Below are 18,934 nucleotides of genomic sequence, written 5' to 3'. Positions count from 1 at the left end.
ATGTTCTTATGTGACACAGAGTGTTGGACTGGATGGGCCATTGGCCTGATCCAGCATGGCTTCTCTTCTGTTCTTATGTGACACAGAGTGTTGGACTGGATGGGCCACTGGCCTGATCCAACAGGGCTTCTCTTATGTTCTTTTGTGACACAGAGTGTTGGACTGGATGGGCCATTGGCCTGATCTAACATGGCTTCTCTTAGGTTCTTATGTGACACAGAGTGTTGGACTGGATGGGCCATTGGCCTGATCCAACATGGCTTCTCTTATGTTCTTATGTGACACAGAGTGTTGGACTGGATGGGCCACTGGCCTGATCCAGCATGGCATCTCTTATGTTCTTATGTGACACAGAGTGTTGGACTGGATGGGCCACTGGCCTGATCCAACAGGGCTTCTCTTATGTTCTTTTGTGACACAGAGTGTTGGACTGGATGGGCCATTGGCCTGATCTAACATGGCTTCTCTTAGGTTCTTATGTGACACAGAGTGTTGGACTGGATGGGCCATTGGCCTGATCCAACATGGCTTCTCTTCTGTTCTTATGTGACACAGAGTGTTGGACTGGATGGGCCACTGGCCTGATCCAGCATGGCATCTCTTATGTTCTTATGTGACACAGAGTGTTGGACTGGATGGGCCACTGGCCTGATCCAACAGGGCTTCTCTTATGTTCTTTTGTGACACAGAGTGTTGGACTGGATGGGCCATTGGCCTGATCTAACATGGCTTCTCTTAGGTTCTTATGTGACACAGAGTGTTGGACTGGATGGGCCATTGGCCTGATCCAACATGGCTTCTCTTCTGTTCTTATGTGACACAGAGTGTTGGACTGGATGGGCCACTGGCCTGATCCAGCATGGCATCTCTTATGTTCTTATGTGACACAGAGTGTTGGACTGGATGGGCCACTGGCCTGATCCAACAGGGCTTCTCTTATGTTCTTATGTGACACAGAGTGTTGGACTGGATGGGCCACTGGCCTGATCCAGCATGGCATTTCTTATGTTCTTATGTGACACAGAGTGTTGGACTGGATGGGTCACTGGCCTGATCCAACAGGGCTTCTCTTATGTTCTTTTGTGGCACAGAGTGTTGGACTGGATGGGCCATTGGCCTGATCTAACATGGCTTCTCTTAGGTTCTTATGTGACACAGAGTGTTGGACTGGATGGGCCATTGGCCTGATCCAACATGGCTTCTCTTATGTTCTTATATTTTGGAACAGTAGACTTGAAGTGCCAACATTTCCTGGCTTCCTTATCTATTTTTACGCAGCAGTCGCATATGCAACCGAATGTGGATGGATACAAATTGGTAGAGGCATTCCATGAATAAAAATAAATAAAAACTTAAGGAAGCCAGGAAATGTTGGCCCTTCAAGTCTACTGCTCCAATATATATGACAAAATGGTCCCTTGAGGAAGCATAGCACATCCGAAATGAAATTGGACAGGTTGTTTTTTGGTGAGACTCATCATAAACTATTATGAATTCTGGACAGGGGCTACGTTGTGCACGGGATGGTTTTGTAACTGCATGAGCGTATTGTTTATTCAAGGTGTTTTGGTGAATGCATCTTGTATTACACACGGTTACTATTTTGTAAGCGGAGAGTGTTTCTTCCTGGCGGTGGCAGCTCCAAAACCCTGGGCCAGTCCCATTTGCTCAGCTTAGCCTACCTCACGGGGCTGTAGTGAGGATAAAACAGAGGAGGAAAATGGAAGCTGCTCTGGGTCCCCATGGGGGAGAGAGGTGGGAAGCATAAATAAAGCAAAACACATAAAAACGCCTGTCTGTTTTAAGGGGGAGCTGCCACTTGGCCTCAGAAGCTGCCAAACGCCTCAGGGAACCGCCCCCCCCTCCAACCTCCATTCTCCTTTTTCCTCAGGGTGGGGGAAAAAAAACCGTTAGAGGCGAAGGGGCGCGGGAAAGAACGCCATTGGAGGGCAGCGGGAGGAGGAGGCGGGCCGGGCCTCGCGCCGCCTGTCAATCAACCCCCTCAGCCTCCCTTTCGCACCCGCCAGTCTTCGGCCAAGGGGAAGGCGGCCCTTCTCCCGGCTCCGCCCCCTCGCCTACCCCTCTCAGCCAATCCGAGCCGGCGAGTGCACGGCGGTGATTCGAATTCCGTCGCCAGGCCGGAGGGGCGGGGCGGGCCGGTTGCGGCCGGGGCGGTTGCTAGGCGACGGGACTCTGCCCTGAGGCACAACATCCCCCCCTTCCTTCCTCCCTCCCTTCCTCCGTCCCGGGACGGAGACTTCGCGGCGGGGGCGGCGACAGGAGACCCCCTTTGCTCTCCCCCCCCCCGCAGCCATGAGCAACGACCAGGTGAGGGGCTGAGGGCGGGGGGGGCAAAGAAGGCGGGGCTCGCCTGCTCGGGCTCCGCCCCCCACTGAGGCCCGTGGCTGCCCTTGGCTCCTCCCGGGCCTGGGTCGCCCTGGCCAGCTGGCTCAGCCCCTGCCTGGCTCTTGGGCTGCGAGGAGGGTTGCCAGACACAGTGCAAGAAATAGCTGGGGGCTTGGGGGCGGAGCCAGGGGACTTGGGGCAGAGCCAGGAGACTGCATTGGAGTCAGGAGACTTTGGGGGTGGAGCCAGGAGACTTGGGAGGTGGAGCCAAGAGGCTTTGGGGTGGAGCCAGGAGATGGGGCAGAGCCAGGAGACTTTGAGGGCGTAGCCAGGAAACTCCATGGTGGAGCCAGGAGACTGGGATGGAGCCAGGAAACTTTGGGGGGGGGGGTGGAGCCAAAAGACTTTGGGGGTGGAGCCAGGAGACTGGAATGGAGCCAAGGGACTTGGGGGTGGAGTCAGGAGACTGTGGGGGGTGGAGCCAGGAGACTTTGGGGTGGGGGGTGGGGTTGAAGCCAGGAACAAGGTTGTGTGACAAGTGATTCAAGGGTTGGAACACTTTCCCTAGGAAGAAACATTAAAACGCTTGGGGCTCTTTAGCTTGGAGAAATGTCAACTGAGGGGTGACATGATAAAGGTTTGCAAGATCATGCACGGGATAGAGAAGGTAGAGAAATAAGTCATTTTCTCCCTTTTCCACAATACGAGAACTCGTGGACATTCAATGAAATTGCTGAGCAGTTGGGTTAGAACTGATAAAAGGAAGTCCTTCTTCACCCAAAGGATGATTAACATGTGGAATTCACTGCCACAGGAGGTGGTGGTGGCTACAGGCATAGCCAGCTGCAAAAGGGGCAGAGGTCCATCAGTGGCTATGAGCCACAGCTTATCGTTGGAACTCTCTGTCTGGGGCAGTGATGCTCTGTATTCTTGGTGCTTGGGGAGGGGCACAGTGGGAGGACTTCTAGTGCCCTGGCCTCACTGGTGGACCTCCTGATGGCGCCTGGTTTTCTTGCTGCCATGTGACACAGAGTGTCGAACTGGATGAGCCATTGGCCTGATCCAATACGGCTTCTCTTATGTTCTTAAGCATAACTGAGCTCCAAAGGGAGTTCTGGCTATCGCATTTAAAGGGACTGCACACCTTTTAAATGCATTTTCTCCATTGGAAATAATGAAGGAGAGGGGCACCTTCTTGGGGGGCTCATAGAATTGCACCCTCTAGTCCAATTTATTTGAAACTTGGAGGGTGCTTTGAAGAGAGGCACTGGATGCTATGCGGAAAATTTGGTGCCTCTACCTAAAAAAAAAACAGTGCCCCCCCGAGCCCCAGATACCTGTGGATTAATTCTTCATTATACCCTGTGGGAATCGGTCTCCATAGGGAATAATGGAGTGTCCAGCAGATGTCACCTCCCTGCTTTTTGATGGCCCTGAAGCGAGGGGAGGGCCTCCAAACCGGCGAATCTCCTGCCCCCACCTGGGGATTGGCAACCCTGGATGTAAGGGACTCTGCACAGAGTGTGATTGCAACCTCCAGGCTGGACCTGGGCATCCCCCGAATGGCAGCTCATCTTCAAACTACAGAGATCGGGTCCCTTGTAGAAAGTGGATGCTGTGAAGCAGAGTGGGTCAAATTTGCTCAATGTGAGAGCCACAAAGAATAAACATCAGATGTTTGACAGCCACAAGACATGAATGTCAGGTGTTTGAGAGCCAGGACAGGAAGGAAGGAAGACAAATTGATGATGATGAGGAGATAGAGGTTGAAAGAAAACAACTTTAAATACCTTCTCCAAGCTGCCAGCTGGCTTGGCTTGGAGAAGTGATTTATAGAGACAAATGCCTTCTCCAAGCTGACCAATGGCACAATGGGAGATTTCAAGAGCCGCACAATATGGGTGAAAGCCATGAGTGGCTCCCCTGCAGTTTGGCCACCCCTGCTTTAGAGGGTGAATTCTGTGACATTGAACCCCACTGAGGCCCCTGTCCTCCCCAGGCTTCATCCCCAAATCTCCCGGAATTTTGAAAGCTACAGTATATCTGGCAACTCTAACCCCCACTTGGCAACATTCATCCATCCATCCTCCCATAGGTATGCCAGCCTCCAGGTAGGACCTGGGGATTCCCTAGTATTCTAGCTCATCTCTAGACTACAGAGGTCAGTTACCCTGCGGCCTTATACCCCACTGAGGTCCCTGCCCTCCCAGGCTCCAGCTCCAAATCTCCAGGTGTTTCCTAACCTGGAGATGGCAACCCTAACACCCAGTGGCAACGTCCGTCTATCTATCTATCTATCTATCTATCTATCTATCTATCTATCTATCTATCTATCTATCTATCTATCTATCTATCTATCTATCTATCTATCTATCATCTATTCACCCACCCAACCCATCCCATCCATCCAATAGGGATGCCAGCCTCCAGGTGGGACCTGGGGACCCTGGTATTATAGCTCATCTCTAGACTATGAAGATCAATTCTCCTGGAGAAAATGGGTTCTTTGGAAGGTGGACTCCATGCATTGTGGCCCTCGGAGGTCTCTCTCCTCCCCAAGCTATATCCCCCAAACAACAGGAGTTTCCCAAATTGAAGAAAAAGAAGAAGATATTGGGTTTATATCTTGCCCTATACTCTGAATCTCAGAATCTCAGAGTGGTCACAATCTCCTTTACCTTCTCCCTCCCCCAACAGTGAGGTAGGTGGGGATGAGAGAGCTCTGACAAAAGCTGCCCTTTCAAGGACAACTCCTGCAAGAGCTATGGCTGCCCCAAGACCATTCCAGCAGCTGCAAGTGGAGAAGGGGGGATCAAACCCAGTTCTCCACGCACTTTACCATTGCACCAGACTGGTTCTGACACCTCCTGCTCTGGTGGCCAGGAGGGACCTGAGGGCATCTTTTCAGAGCAAAACCATTGGACAAAGATGGCAGTTGGTTCCCATGAGGTTCCACTTGGGGGATGGCACTAAAGCTTCTAGAAATGTGTTGTGTCCCCCCCACCCCCCAAAAGGAAATATTTTTGGGAAGAGTCAGTGCAAAGGGGCTGGTTGTGGTTGCTCGCCAGCTGATCTATATAGTCTCCTAATGGCAGACTTTAGAAAACAAAATCTGCCCCTACAATGCAAATACAGCAAGAAATTGCAAAAGGGAAACACAAATCTACAACATGTGTCCTGTGCTTCTTTTTCTTGCCATTACAGCTGACTTACGGTGGTCCTGGAGGATTTGCAAGGCAAGTGACTTAGCGACCCTGGTCTTCTTTGGTGGTCTCCCTTCCAAACACTAACCAGGGTGGATCTTGCGTCTTTTCTGAGATTTGATGAATTCAGGCTAGCCTGGGCCATTAAAGTCAGTGGCCAGGGTCTCCTTTGCTTATATTCTCTTATTTATTGCAAGCAACCGGTCCTTTCTGATACAGTGCTTCACAATTCCTTCAGTAAAATAATTGTATTCTTATAGTTCAGAGGTGGCCAAACTGTGGCTTGAGAGCCTCATGCTGCTCTTTCACATATATTATGTGGTTTTTAAAGCCCCATCGTCCCGTTGACTGGCTGGCAAAAGGCATTTGTCTCTCTAAAGCACTTCTCCTAGTCAAGCCAGCCAGAGCCTTGGACAATGCATTTAAAGTTAAAGTTGCTTTCTTTCCACCTCCCCCCATCTATTGCTTTCTTTCCATCCTTCCTTCCTGCCTTGTGGTTCTCAGACATCGGACATTTATTCTATGTGGCTCTTAAGCTAAGCAAGTTTGGCCACCCCTGCTATAGTGGTTAGGAAGGAAACAGGACTTCCCAACATTCGTGCTCTTGTTCTTTTCAGCATAAACACCTCCCCACCCTGTGCTGCAGTAGTTATTTTTTCTAATTCTTTTTAGCATCAGCCACGGAAGGTGTGCTCTGTTTTTAGTCCATTTCTTTAGCTTCACCAGCTAGGCAATGTCCGGACACAGGGCTGGATCCAGACTAAATATGGGTATAAATCCAATCTCCCCCCACCCCCTGCCTTCCATCCTAATCCAATCTAGATAGGGCACAAATCTCTGTTAGTCTCACCACCCTCTCCCCCATCCTATGTTCTTCCTGTCCTTTGATTATTTGATATAATTTCTTCGTTTCCCTCCTCACACTTCAATGGCTCTCTGCCTTGTTTATATCTCTTTTAGCTGTATTGACATACTCAAATAGGGATATTGGCTGTTTATCTCATTACGTATACAAAACCCATCTTCTATTATATTTTAGTGTATTTTTCTTCTAACGGCAAACTATGTATGTTACATGTTAAAAAGGTAAATTAGTTAGATGGAAAAAACTAAGAAAGTAATGCCCTCTTTTTGACCCACGCTTATATAATAGAGTGATTGACAGACATTCTCAATTTTGACATATTACTGTTTTATTGCTTTCACGTGCTCATGCTACCCAGATCAAAGGTTTGCTCAATTTGTTAATTTTACTATTCTGTCATTGGTTCCTCAATTTGTCCCATTTTGCATTCTGAGCCACTGCCTACCAGCTCTGTGTAGCTCTGCTCACTGTACCTGATTCCTCGTCTCATGAAATGTGCTTGGAGCACACGAAAGCTTACGTTCAGAATAAAGCTTTGTTGGTCTTAAAGGTGCACTTGACTCCTACTTTGTTCTACCGCTTCAGACCCACACGGCTGCCCATTTGCATCTGCCTTGTTTACTGAAGTGCATCGAGTAGCCATTCGTATTCCTTTTTCCACCAGCCCCATTTAGTCCAATGACCTTGTCTAACCCTGTGTGTGACCTTCTGCCGGCTACCTGAAAACCCAGCTTCCACCGGGATCAAACTCAGGTTGTGAGCAGAGCTCGGACTGCAATACTGCAGCTTTACCACTCTGCGCCACGGGGCTCCTGGGTAGTGAAGACAGGATATAAAAACCTTCTATTCTCTTCAGGTCTCAGAAACTAAGCAAGGTTGGCCCCTGGCTAACATAAGAGAAGCCATGTTGGATCAGGCCAATGGCCCATCCATAGAATCATAGAGTTGAAAGGGACCTCCAGGGTCATCTAGTCCAACCCCCTGCACAATGCAGGAAACTCACAAACACCTCTCCCTAAATTCACAGGATCTTCATTGCTATCAGATGGCCATCTAGCCTCTGTTGAAAAACCTCCAAGGAAGGAGAGCCCACCACCTCCTGAGGAGGAAGCCTGTTCCACTGAGGGACCACTCTAAACTCACAAACACCTCCCCCTAAAATCACAGGATCTTTGTCACTGTCAGATGGCCATCTAGCCTCTGTTGAAAAATCTCCAAGGAAGGAGAGCCCACCACCTCTCGAGGAAGCCTGTTCCACTGAGGAACCGCTCTAACAGTCAGGAAGTTCTTCCTAATGTTGAGCCAGAAACTCTTGATTTAATTTCAACCCATTGGTTCTGGTCCTACCTTCCGGGGCCACAGAAAACAATTCCACACCATTCTCTATATGACAGCTCTTCAAGTACTTGAAGATAGTGATCCTACCGCCTCTCAGCTGCCTCCTCTCCAGGCTTAACAACTCTGTGTCACACAGGGGCCAAAAATTCCCAGGTGCCATCAGGAGGTCCACCAGTGTGACCAGGACACTAGAAGTCTTCCCACTGTTGCCCCCCCTACCCCAAGCACCAAGAATACAGAGCATCACTGCCCCAGACAAAGAGTTCCAACAATACACTGTGGCTAATAGCGTAGTATTTGGACGGGAGATCTCCAAACTATCAGGGTTGCTACGCAGAGGCAGTTAACGGCAAACCTCAACAAGACATATCTCATCTTGAAAACCATACAAGGTCACCATAAGTCAGCTGTCTGATGCCAAAAAAATCAAAAGATTTGGAACAGGATTTACGGGTACCCACAGACAAACACGTCGTACCCTGTTTCAGCAGCAGAGGGCGATCTTTCCCCAAATTGGCTGCCGAGATTAAAACAAGCCTTGTTATTTAAAGTTATTCTAGAATAGGTGGTGTGTATGTGTGTGCTTTTGAAGTAGAGGGAACTTTTTTTTTTTGGTATTTTGTGTAAAGTAAATAGACTGGATTAGCTTTCCTTCCCCCACCCCTTCCCCAAAATGCCTTTTTTCTCCTTCTCTGACATTTACTTAAAAACGTTCACGCTGTTTGAGGAAGGAGCAGGTGGCGTCGCCATATTTGTTGAAGGAGACTTTAATATATTCGTCTCATTAGTGGAAAGTTGATTGTGGGATGACATCCTAGAGGGAAACAAGAACGCGTCCTGCACTCTTCAAAGTCAGGCATTTGATAAAGGGAACTAATCCTCCTTGCAGCTGTTCATATAATTTTTTTTTTAAAAAACCTAGTTTTTGAAATGTGAACTTAAAGCAGGCAGTTTGCTGGAGGGATGGCGTTTGTGCAAAAGCAAGGATGCCAGTTCTCTGCATAGAGTGGCATGGAAGGGGTTGCTCCTGGGATGAGGAAACCCGAATTCCCGTTGTCTCAAGAACTGAGGGATTACAGAAATATCAAAACAAAAGATGGGGCGTTATTAGGGACAATACAAATCATGTGCTCTGTAGCTTTATTCCAGTAAATATTTATTTATTTATTTATGATGTTAGTTTTATATGCCGCCCATTCTATGAAGACTCAAGGCGGCTAACAACATAAGACAGCAATGTTAAAACAGTAAAAACAGTCAGATAAAACCACAGTGGTGCTACTTCATAAACTGAGAGCCAGTTTGGTGTAGTGGTTAAGAGCACAAACTCTAACCTGGGAGAATCGAGTTTGATTCCCGACGCCTCCACATGCAGCCAGCTGGTGTGACCTTTGATCATTCGCAAGTTCTCAGTAGAGCTGTTCTTCTCAAGAGCAGTTCTCTCAGAGCTCTCTCAGCCCCACCTAGCTCACAGGGGTGTGTTTGTTGTAGGGAGAGGAAAGAAAGGAGACTGTAAACCGCTTTCAATCTCCGAGTGAAAGGCAGGGTATAAATTCAATCTCTCTTCCTCCTCCTCCTCCACCACCTCCACTATCACCTCCTTCTCCTTGTCCTCTTCCTCGTCCTCCTCTTAAATTGTTGTGTGGCATTTTACTGGAGTGGAATGCTTAGGGTGGAGTGTATCTTGCTGAAGCCCTTCATCAAAGTGATGCTGATGCAGGAGTGCTTTTGCCCTTTGAGCGAGTCTGCATCTTTCAAAATCTCTGCCCCAAAAAAAGCGGAGGCAACGTGCAGCTATATGCAGCGACTGAGCAAAGGGAAGGGGAAAAAAAACCCACCAAAGGATGACTGAAGGATGCTTTGAAGTTTCATGTTAAAAATGTCAGTGTACACGACTTATTTGACTTCTTGTTTACTTTTGCTCCCAGCCCAAGCCACCCAACAAAGGAAAGTTAGAGAAGACTGTAACGAAAGTTTTGCCGCAGTTGGATAAGGTAATGCATGGATATGCATATATTTCTCCTTTTGCCGCTGGTCTTGATGCTCTTGAAAACCTCAGCACGGAGTCAGGTGTTAAACCAGGGGTCTCCAGAGTGATGCCCGTGGTTGCCATGGTGCCCGCGGATGCGTATGATCCGATTGGCTGTGTGGATTTTAAAAAAACCCCATTGCTTTAATAGCAAGTACTGAACAGGTTTATATTTCCCTGTTTAGGATGTATGAATAGATACTGTTACTGTGCGACAGGTTGTATTTCATGGCCATTTCACATGCTGTGCAGAGACAAAGCCACATTTCTATCCTTGAACCCCAATATCCTTGCCTATTGCCCTGTTCCTCCTTGTGACTCACCTGCAAAAGAGTTGCCTCCCACTTTTGTACCTCAGCCCTCGTTTCCAGAACTGCTCCCTGACTACCAGCACAAATGGATTGTTGGGTCAGGAGAAATCGGTCTTCCCCATTCCAGCAAGAGAGCACTATGCAAATATACATCCTTCTCTGTGTTGATTTCCACATTCACGTCTGTGTTGCACTTGTCACTGCAGCCCTAAGACTGAACTACATGTTACTCTTTGAAAGAGTTGCATCAGGGTTCTCTGGACTCAACTCATGTTCCCTGCACAGCAGCTGCTGGGAATAGCTTCTTTTAAAAAAGAAGAGAGCCCAAATGGGCTTGGAGCAGTGTCAGGGACTCTTGTTTCCCCCACAAGCTGTTTTCCCAAATGAAAACTGCTCTGGGGGAAGTTATTTCATAAGAACATAAGAGCATAAGAAAAGCCATCTTGGATCAGGCCAATGGCCCATCCAGTCCAACACTCTGTGCTACAGAGTGGCCAAATCCTAGGTTATTTCATAAGAGCATAAGAGAAGCCATCTTGGACCAGGCCAATGGCCCATCCAGTCCAACATTTTGTACTACAGAGTGGCCAAAACCTAGGTTATTTCATAAGAGCATAAGAGAAGCCATCTTGGATCAGGCCAGTGGCCCATCCGGTCCAACATTTTGTACTACAGAGTTGCCAAAACCTAGGTTATTTCATAAGAGCATAAGAGAAGCCATCTTGGATCAGGCCAATGGCCCATCCAGTCCAACATTTTGTACTACAGAGTGGCCAAAACCTAGGTTATTTCATAAGAGCATAAGAGAAGCCATCTTGGATCAGGCCAATGGCCCATCCAGTCCAATCAAACCCGGTTCTGCCAGATAAGAGTCGACACACTTAACCACTACACCAAACTGACTTATAGTTTTATATTGATGTATAGTTCCTTTATTTAGCATAATCATATGTTTTAAGGGTTTGTCAGAAAGGTGAGAACAGTTAAGACCATCTCAAGTTGCAGTTTTTTAAAAAAAAAAATGAAACTTAAAATCTTTCAGATCAACTGTAAACCGCAATGGCATTTAACTCCCCCCTCGTTCCAGCTGCGGGAAGAAATGGAGACTCACGTTCCAGAGGAGTTTAGGTTAAAAAACGAGATGACACCCGGTAAGAATCAAACGGAATTGTTTGGGTAGGGCTAAAAAGATTTGTAACAATATCTCCGGATGCCAACGCCCTCTGGACATAAATCTTCTGGCTCTTGCTGTCACGTTTTCCCGTTACATAAATGTGGGGCAGTTATTAGGCACATTAGTTTTGTGAAATGTTTGCGTTGTGGGTTTCCCAGAAGGGTTTGGCACCCCCAGAGTTACGTTTGAGATCGTTACGTTTAGCATCCTGCCCTGCAAATAGATTGTGGTCAACTTCGTTCCCTTCACAGAACAAACAAACAAACGCAAGCGAACAATGCTCTTCGGCTCAGAGAGCTTCTTGCTGAACAGAAGGCACCAGAAGGCTTCAGCGCACAAGACTGGTCACACATATTGATTGCACTGTAGAGAAGAAAAGAGCCAGTGTGGAGGAACTCTGTCTTAGCTGAGGCAGCTTCTGTTCACAGTGCTGGAAGGGTGCCTTTTTGAATTGCGCTGCACTGTATTTTTTTCTGATCCAGATATTCAGGACAAACAAAACTTTTTTTGGGGGGGAGGGGGGGGTGTCAGCCCCCAGCTTCTCTGAGATCACTTTGGTAGCAGAAGACAGGCAGCCATAGCTTGGGCTATTATACATAGAAGCAGTTTGGTGTAGCGGTCAAGTGCACAAACTCTAATCTGGGAGAATCTGGTTTGATTCGCCACTCCTTCTCCACGTGCAGCTGCTGGGTGACCTTGAGCAAGCCGCGGTTCTTGCAGAGCTTTCTCAGCCTCACCTGCTACACAGGGTGTCTGTTGTGGGGGGAGGAAGGGAAGGAAATTGTAGGCCGCTCTGAGGTTCTTGAGTGAAGGGCGGGGTATAAATACAATCTCCTTGTTCTCCTGCTGCTGTCTTGGTTTTTGAAAGGGGCACGGAGCAATGTTCCCTCTAAGCTGTGGTGAACAGAAATTCTTTGTGACCTATTGGCATTAAATTGTGAGCCACCGCATAAATTAGTTTGCTCTGGGGCCATTTTTCCTGAGCTAAGACAAAAATGTGTGAGCTGGAGGCTAAAAAACTGTGAGCTAGCCCACGCTAACTCAGCTTTGAGCAGGGGTGGCCAAACCTGTGGCTTGGGAGCCACATGTGGCTCTTTCACACATATTGTGTGGCTCTTGAAGACCCCACCGCCCTGGTGGCCAGCTTGGAGAAGGCATTGCTCTCTTTAATCCACTTCTCTAAGCCAAGCCACCCAGTGGCTTGGATAATGCAGTAAAAGTTAAAGTTGTTTTCTTTTCCCCTCCCCCTCTATTTGTCTTCCTTCCTTCCTTCCTTCCTTCCTTCCTTCCTTCCTTCCTTCCTTCCTTCCTTCCTTCCTTCCTTCCTTCCTTCCTTCCTTCCTTCCTTCCTTCCTTCCTTCCTTCCTTCCTTCCTTCCTTCCTTCCTTCCTTCCTTCCCTCCCTCCCTCCCTCCCTCCCTCCCTCCCTCCCTCCCCCCCTGATGTTTATTCTATGTGGCTCTTATGTTAAACAAATTTGGCCACCCCTGGCTTAGAGGGAACATTGCCAGGGAGGTGTCTGGGCTTCCATAGTTCATGGGCTAATTTGCACCAACAGTTTTATGTTGCCTCCAGTGTTCCCTCACAGTGCTAGCTTACAGATTTTTAGCCTCCAGCTCGCGCATTTTTGTCTTAGCTTACGAAGGATGACCCCGGAGTGCACTGAATTGTGCAGCAGCTCACCACTTGAATGCCAGTAGCTCACAAAGTAGAATTTTTGCTCACAAGACTCTGCAGCTTAGAGGGAACATTGGATGTCTCTGCGCAGTAACTGTTCCGGTGGCTGGGTCCAGGGACCGGGGGCCAAGCGCTGGTACAAAGGGAGACAAGTCCTAGGCATCAGGTGGGACTCAGCAGCAATGTCCAGCCCGGAAGTGTCAGATCTAACCTGGGGAGTAAGGTCCAGAGGTCCCAAGATGGAAGCGTAGGCCTAATCGAGTTCGAGTCTGCATTAAGGCTATCAGCCTCCAGGGGGGAGGTGGGGATCAGGGAGTACAATGAATGGTTGCTTTGAGGGAGGTCAGCTCTTTGGCATTATAGCCCACTGAAATCCCTCCTCTCCCCAAGCCCCACCCTCCCCAGGCTCCGCTCCCATATCCCCAGGCATCTCTTTGCAGCCCTGGTCCCAGATAACAACCGAGGTCCAGAAGGGAGAGCAGGGGTGGACCCAAGTGCCACAGGGGTAAGAGGGAGCCAGTGCTGAGCCTACTACAGCTTTATGCGGCCTTTCGGCGGCTGGAATGGCCCTGCAGGTCAGCTGAGCGGTGGAGGTGTGAGCTGTGGCCTAGATGACCCCCTTGAAATGAGGCGGCCAGGTGGCAGGTTTGGGTGGTGGGAGGTGCGGAGATAGTTTGCTGGCGGGGCCGGCAGTGAAATGGCAGGGAGCTGTGGCTGGGAGCTTCTGTTTGAAAATTCCCCCTCCCAGGGCCTCACGAAATCTGCCTTGGCGTGCAGCAGCCTGTACTTGGCCTCAGAGAATTTGCAAACGACTTACGCACTTCATGCCAGCAGCCTTCCCGGGCCCTAGATCAGGGGCAGCCAAACCAGCCTAATGGAAGAGTCGCACAATCAGATGTTTGAGATCTGCAAGACAGGAACGTTGGATGTTTGAGAGCCACAAGACAGGGAGGAAGGGAGGATGGAAGGAAGGAAGGAAGGAAGGAAGGAAGGAAGGAAGGAAGGAAGGAAGGAAGGAAGGAAGGAAGGAAGGAAGGAAGGAAGGAAGGAAAATGGATGGGAGATGGAGAGGTGGGAAGAAAGCAACTTTAAATTGAAATGCCTTCTCCAAGCAGGCCTACTGGGCAGTGGAGGCTTTGAGAGCCACATGATGTGTGAAAGAGCCACACGTGGCTCCCGAGCCGCAGTTTGGCCACCCCTGCCCTAGATGGTCTCCCTCAAGCAGTGCCCGGCCTTCCTTTCCTCCAGCATTCCCTCTCTTGAGAAGGGTCGCTTCTTCTTGTGTCACATTCTGTGGTAACCCCTGAACATTTGCAGGTACTTGGAAAACAGATTCCAAGAAGGTTTTGTGCCCCCCGAAGAGCTGTGTAGGCGGGAGAAATCGTGCAGGGGGTGCTCTCGTACCGCGACAGGAGAAGCCGAGCTGTCAGAAGTTCCCTTCTGTGCAGTGTCGTGGCGGAGAGATTCTCCCAGGGCTGAACTGCACAGTACGCTAATGAGCTGTTGCTGGGTTCTCCGCTTTGATCAGAGTCACAAGTCAGCTCCCAGAATATCTCTTCAAAATCCTAAGAAGCCGGTTTTTGCTGACCTCACGGCCTGAAGAACCCCCTACGGGAAGTCAGTCGCATAATGTTGGGGCTGCGAGTGCCGGGACTGCTCCGCGTACAGCTATAGAGCTATGCGACTGATTTCGCACTGGGGGTTATTTGGCAGAAAGTGCCGGTCTGGTCGCTGAGCTGTGGTGTGACCCCTTCTCGTGAGGTTTTCAAGGCGAGAGATGTTCAGAAGCGGTTTGCCGTCACCTGTCTCTGCACAGCGACCCCCCGACTTCCTTGGTGGTCCGGTCTCCCATCCGAGGGCAAACCAGCACTGACCCTGCTTAGCTTCCGAGATCGGATGAAACTGTTGAGCGTGTTCTCCTCTCGTGCCGGTTTTACCAGGAGATACGGGCAAGGTCAAGTAGTCCCTTAATAAGTAGATTCCAGGGTTGGAATTTACTTATACTTTTTTTATCAGGGGTTGTTTTGTAGAAAAATAGGTGGTGGAGCTCATTAGCATAACTCATTAGTATATGCCACCCCCCCCCCAGCCAAAAGCAACCCAGGAGAGTCCAGGGCGAGCGAGGCTTGCTTGGGCTGACTAGAGATCCAGCCAGCTCAAGCAGGCCTCGCTCGCCTGGGGCTCTCCTGGGTGCCCCCCCCTGTCAAAAGGCCATCAAGCCACTTGCTGCCCAAAATCACATAAGAAGTGGAGAAAGGGTGGCGTGGGCTTCTCCAGGGGTTAATGAGGGCTGCTGGGGGTGTGGCAAAGCCTCTGCTGTCTGGCTGGCCACCCACTCTCCTAATCCAGGGACTGTTATGCAGCTGCAACTACTATTCAATGGACAAGGTAGATGGGGAGGAAGTGTGGAAACCCTCAGAAAGGTTACGGAGCTGCAGTCCTGGGAGCTCCTGCTGAATCTGAGGCCTGCTTTTTTATGCTACAGGGGATTTGCTGCCCCACTGCAGCTACGGTCCCCAAAGGCAACGCCTGTGTAAATAGCACAGATGGGCCCAATCCTGATAGGGACTCTGACAGAGGTGGAGGAGGGGCTTGTGCCTTTCCCTTGCGCCATTTTCATCCGTTGAAATGACCCAGGGGCTACACAGTTCCTGGGTAGTTTTGGTTGCTGAAAATAGCACACAGGGAAGGCCGGAGTTTCTCCTCGCTCCTCTCATGCTATGGTCCCCATCAGAATTGGACCCACCTGCCCTTCTGACACCAGAGTTGCCACCAGATTCATGGCTGCAAGTCATCATGGCAAACCTGCGTAAATAGCGACCTCTAGTTTGGCTCTGGGCACGTGCCACTCAAAATGGAATGAGCTCCTGCTAGAGATCCGGGCCCTTTGGGACTCGTTGAGCAAGACGGAGAGCCAGTTTGGTGTAGTGGTGAAGTGTGCGGACTCTTATCTGGGAGAACCGGGTTTGATTCCCCACTCCTCCACTTGCACCTGCTGGAATGGCCTTGGGTCAGCCATAGCTCTGGCAGAGGTGGTTCTTGAAAGGGCAGCTGCTGTGAGAGCCCTCTCCAGCCCCACCCACCTCACAGGGTGTCTGTTGTGGGGGAGGAAGGTAAAGGAGATTGTGAGCCGCTCTGAGACTCTTCGGAGTGGAGGGCGGGATACAAATCCAATATCATCATCATCATCATCAAGACGGAGCTCTTCTGCCGGGCTTTTAATTGATCTGGTGGGCATCCCTCTGGTATTAACCGGCCCCCCCATTGCCTTACCATCACGGTGACTGTGCAGTTCAGTTCAGTTTGATTGTAATACGATCAACGACCAGCACAAATCAGAAAAAATTTACAAAAGGTAAAGAACAAAGCTAAAATACTTACAGAATATTTGAATATTAAGAACATAAGAACATAAGAGAAGCCATGTTAGATCAGGCCAATGGCCCATCCAGTCCAACATTCTTGTCACACACACACACACACACACACACACACACACACACACACACACTCTGTGGCTAATAGCCACTGATGGACCTCTGCTCCATATTTTTATCTAACCCCCTCTTGAAGGTGGCCATGCTTGTGGCCGCCACCACCTCCTGTGGCAGTGAATTCCACATGTTAATCACCCTTTGGGTGAAGAAGTACTTCCTTTTATCCGTTGCATAAGATAGCAGTAGGAAATAGGGTATATAAAATAGCAATTAAAGTTTGGCTTCAGAACGTAATATATCACTGCGCACTTGACATGCAGTTGAAAAGAACCTTGCTCAAGGACCTGTAAGCTGATAGATGTGGGTTGATAGATGTCAGCCCATACGCTGTTGTTGGCTTGCCGTCTGTGACTGTGGTGCTGCATTGCCTTTGTTTTTATACCGTCAAGTGTTTTGTGATGTTTTTAAATCTGTAATAGGTGTCTAAGTTTCTGTTGTAAGCCGCCCTGCGTCCGCTTGCGGGATAGGGCAGGCCATAAATCTAAAATTTAAATTAAATTAAATTAAAACCCGTCCTTTCCTCCCCTTCCCCAGAGGAATATCTGAGTCAGAGGCCCAAGAAACGGAAGATGCCCGATTCGGCAGCCAGCGACGCGACCGCTGGACCGTCGGCTTTGAAAGGGAAAAGCAGCATTAAAAAGGGCCGGGAAAATTTCCGAAACGCGCTGGTGAACATCATCATGTGAGTTCCTTTGTGATCTTTAAGAAAAAGCCCTCCTTTTTCGGAAGTGGAAAACGCGATCTTTTGGAGAAGGGTCTTTAGCAAAAGCATCCATTTGTCGCTCGGTGGAGAAAGCAGAATTTCCTTCCCTGCAGAAGGAGACTGGGCTCATTTCTCTTCCCACAGGCTGCCTGGGAACACGTCTGCCACAAATGGAAACTCAATAGGACATTGGCCACTTTAAGAGCAAAGTGTAATGGTTTTGGCAGGTGGACCTTGTTTATGATACATCCTTAAAGGATGCACTAGCCCAGGGGTGGCCAACGGTAGCTCTCCAGATATTTTTTTGCCTACAACTCCCATCAGCCCCAGCCATTGGCCACGCTGGCTGGGGCTGATGGGAGTTGTAGGCAAAAACACATCTGGAGAGCTACCGTTGGCCACTCCTGCACTAGCCTGTAAATGGTGGATGCCTGCATTGCTGATAAGGATAGTATTTACTATGGCGTTCCTGCTACTGTGCATGCTAATTAGAGAAAGTTAGGAATTCATTTGGCACTACTGGATCTGGAAAACTGTACAATACTCATAAGAATCGTCCCTAGAAGAAGGATTTGAGATCCAAAATGGCTTGCAAAGCGGACCGGTTCACCACCTATTTTTAAATACTGGACTGAATGTCATATAGTGGCCTTCAGCCACATCAGGGCAGTAGGAGCATTGAGTAACTTATGAAGTTTTAACTTGGTGAGATGCACTGGTGTTATTTGTTTTGTATTTTGATACTTATTATTCACAACAAATTTTACACGGAGAGTTCTTTCTTTTTGTTGTGGCTTAATCTTTCCTCCATGGTCCCGTTTACACTGTGAAAGCATGCATGGAGCAGAGTTCCCTCTAAGCTGAGTTAGTGTGAGCTAGCTCACATTTTCTTTAAGCCTTCAGCTCACACATTTTGGTCTCAGCTCAGGAAAAACGGCCCCAGAGCAGAGTAGTTTATTCAGTAGCTCACAATTTTAATGCCAGCAGCTCACGGAGTAGAAATTTTGCTCACAAAGCTCCGCAGCTTAGAGGGAACAGTGGTCTGCAGACCAGCATCCCTTTTTAAAAAAAAATTGTGGCATGGATTCCATTCTTCTTCTTTTTTACAATAATATTTTATTGTATTTTTAAAGCTCTGATGTACAAACAATAAATGATAAATACTAACTAAATTAAGAGCCCTGTGGCGCAGAGTCGTAAAGCTGCAGTACTGCAGTCGGAGCCCTCTACTCACGACCTGAGTTCGATCCCAGCGGAAGCTGGTTCAGGTAGCCAGCTCCAGGTTGACTCAGCCTTCCGAGGTCAGTAAAATGAGTCCCCAGCTTGCTGGGAGGAAAGCATAGAGGACTGGGGAAGACAATGGCAAACCACCCCGTAAAAAGTCTGCTGTGAAAACGTTGTGAAAGCAACGTCACCCCAGAGTCAGAAACGACTGGTGCTTGCACAGGGGACTACCTATAAGAGCCCCGTGGTGCAGAGTGGTAAAGCTGCAGTACTGCAGTCGGAGCCCTCTGCTCACAACCTGAGTTTGATCCCAGTGGAAGCTGGTTCAGGTCACCGGCTCCAGGTTGACTCAGCCTTCCATCCTTCCGAGGTCGGTAAAATGAGTCCCCAGCTTGCTGGGGGGAAAGCATAGAGGACTGGGGAAGGCAATGGCAAACCACCCCGTAAAAAGTGTGCCGTGAAAACGTTGCGAAAGCAATGTCACCCCAGAGTCAGAAACGACTGGTGCTTGCACAGGGGACTACCTTTACCTTTACTAACTAAATTATACATTATGTCATTTTACTTC

At 49.0% G+C, this 18,934-nt stretch overlaps 1 long non-coding RNA gene across 1 annotated transcript; it reads left to right on the top strand.

Moving 5' to 3' along the window:
- Positions 1–2,304: 2,304 nt before the first annotated feature.
- On the top strand, positions 2,305–11,244 carry LOC132585135 (uncharacterized). Its single transcript, XR_009556297.1, has 3 exons — positions 2,305–2,328; positions 9,681–9,746; positions 11,135–11,244. It is a non-coding gene; the product is annotated as an uncharacterized LOC132585135 (long non-coding RNA).
- Positions 11,245–18,934: the final 7,690 nt, after the last annotated feature.

This window comes from Heteronotia binoei, chromosome 16 (assembly GCF_032191835.1).
Source record: "Heteronotia binoei isolate CCM8104 ecotype False Entrance Well chromosome 16, APGP_CSIRO_Hbin_v1, whole genome shotgun sequence".
Classification (NCBI taxonomy): Eukaryota; Metazoa; Chordata; class Lepidosauria; order Squamata; family Gekkonidae; genus Heteronotia; species Heteronotia binoei.
Note: the sequence above shows the minus strand (reverse complement) of the source record. Positions and strands in the feature narration are given on the sequence as shown.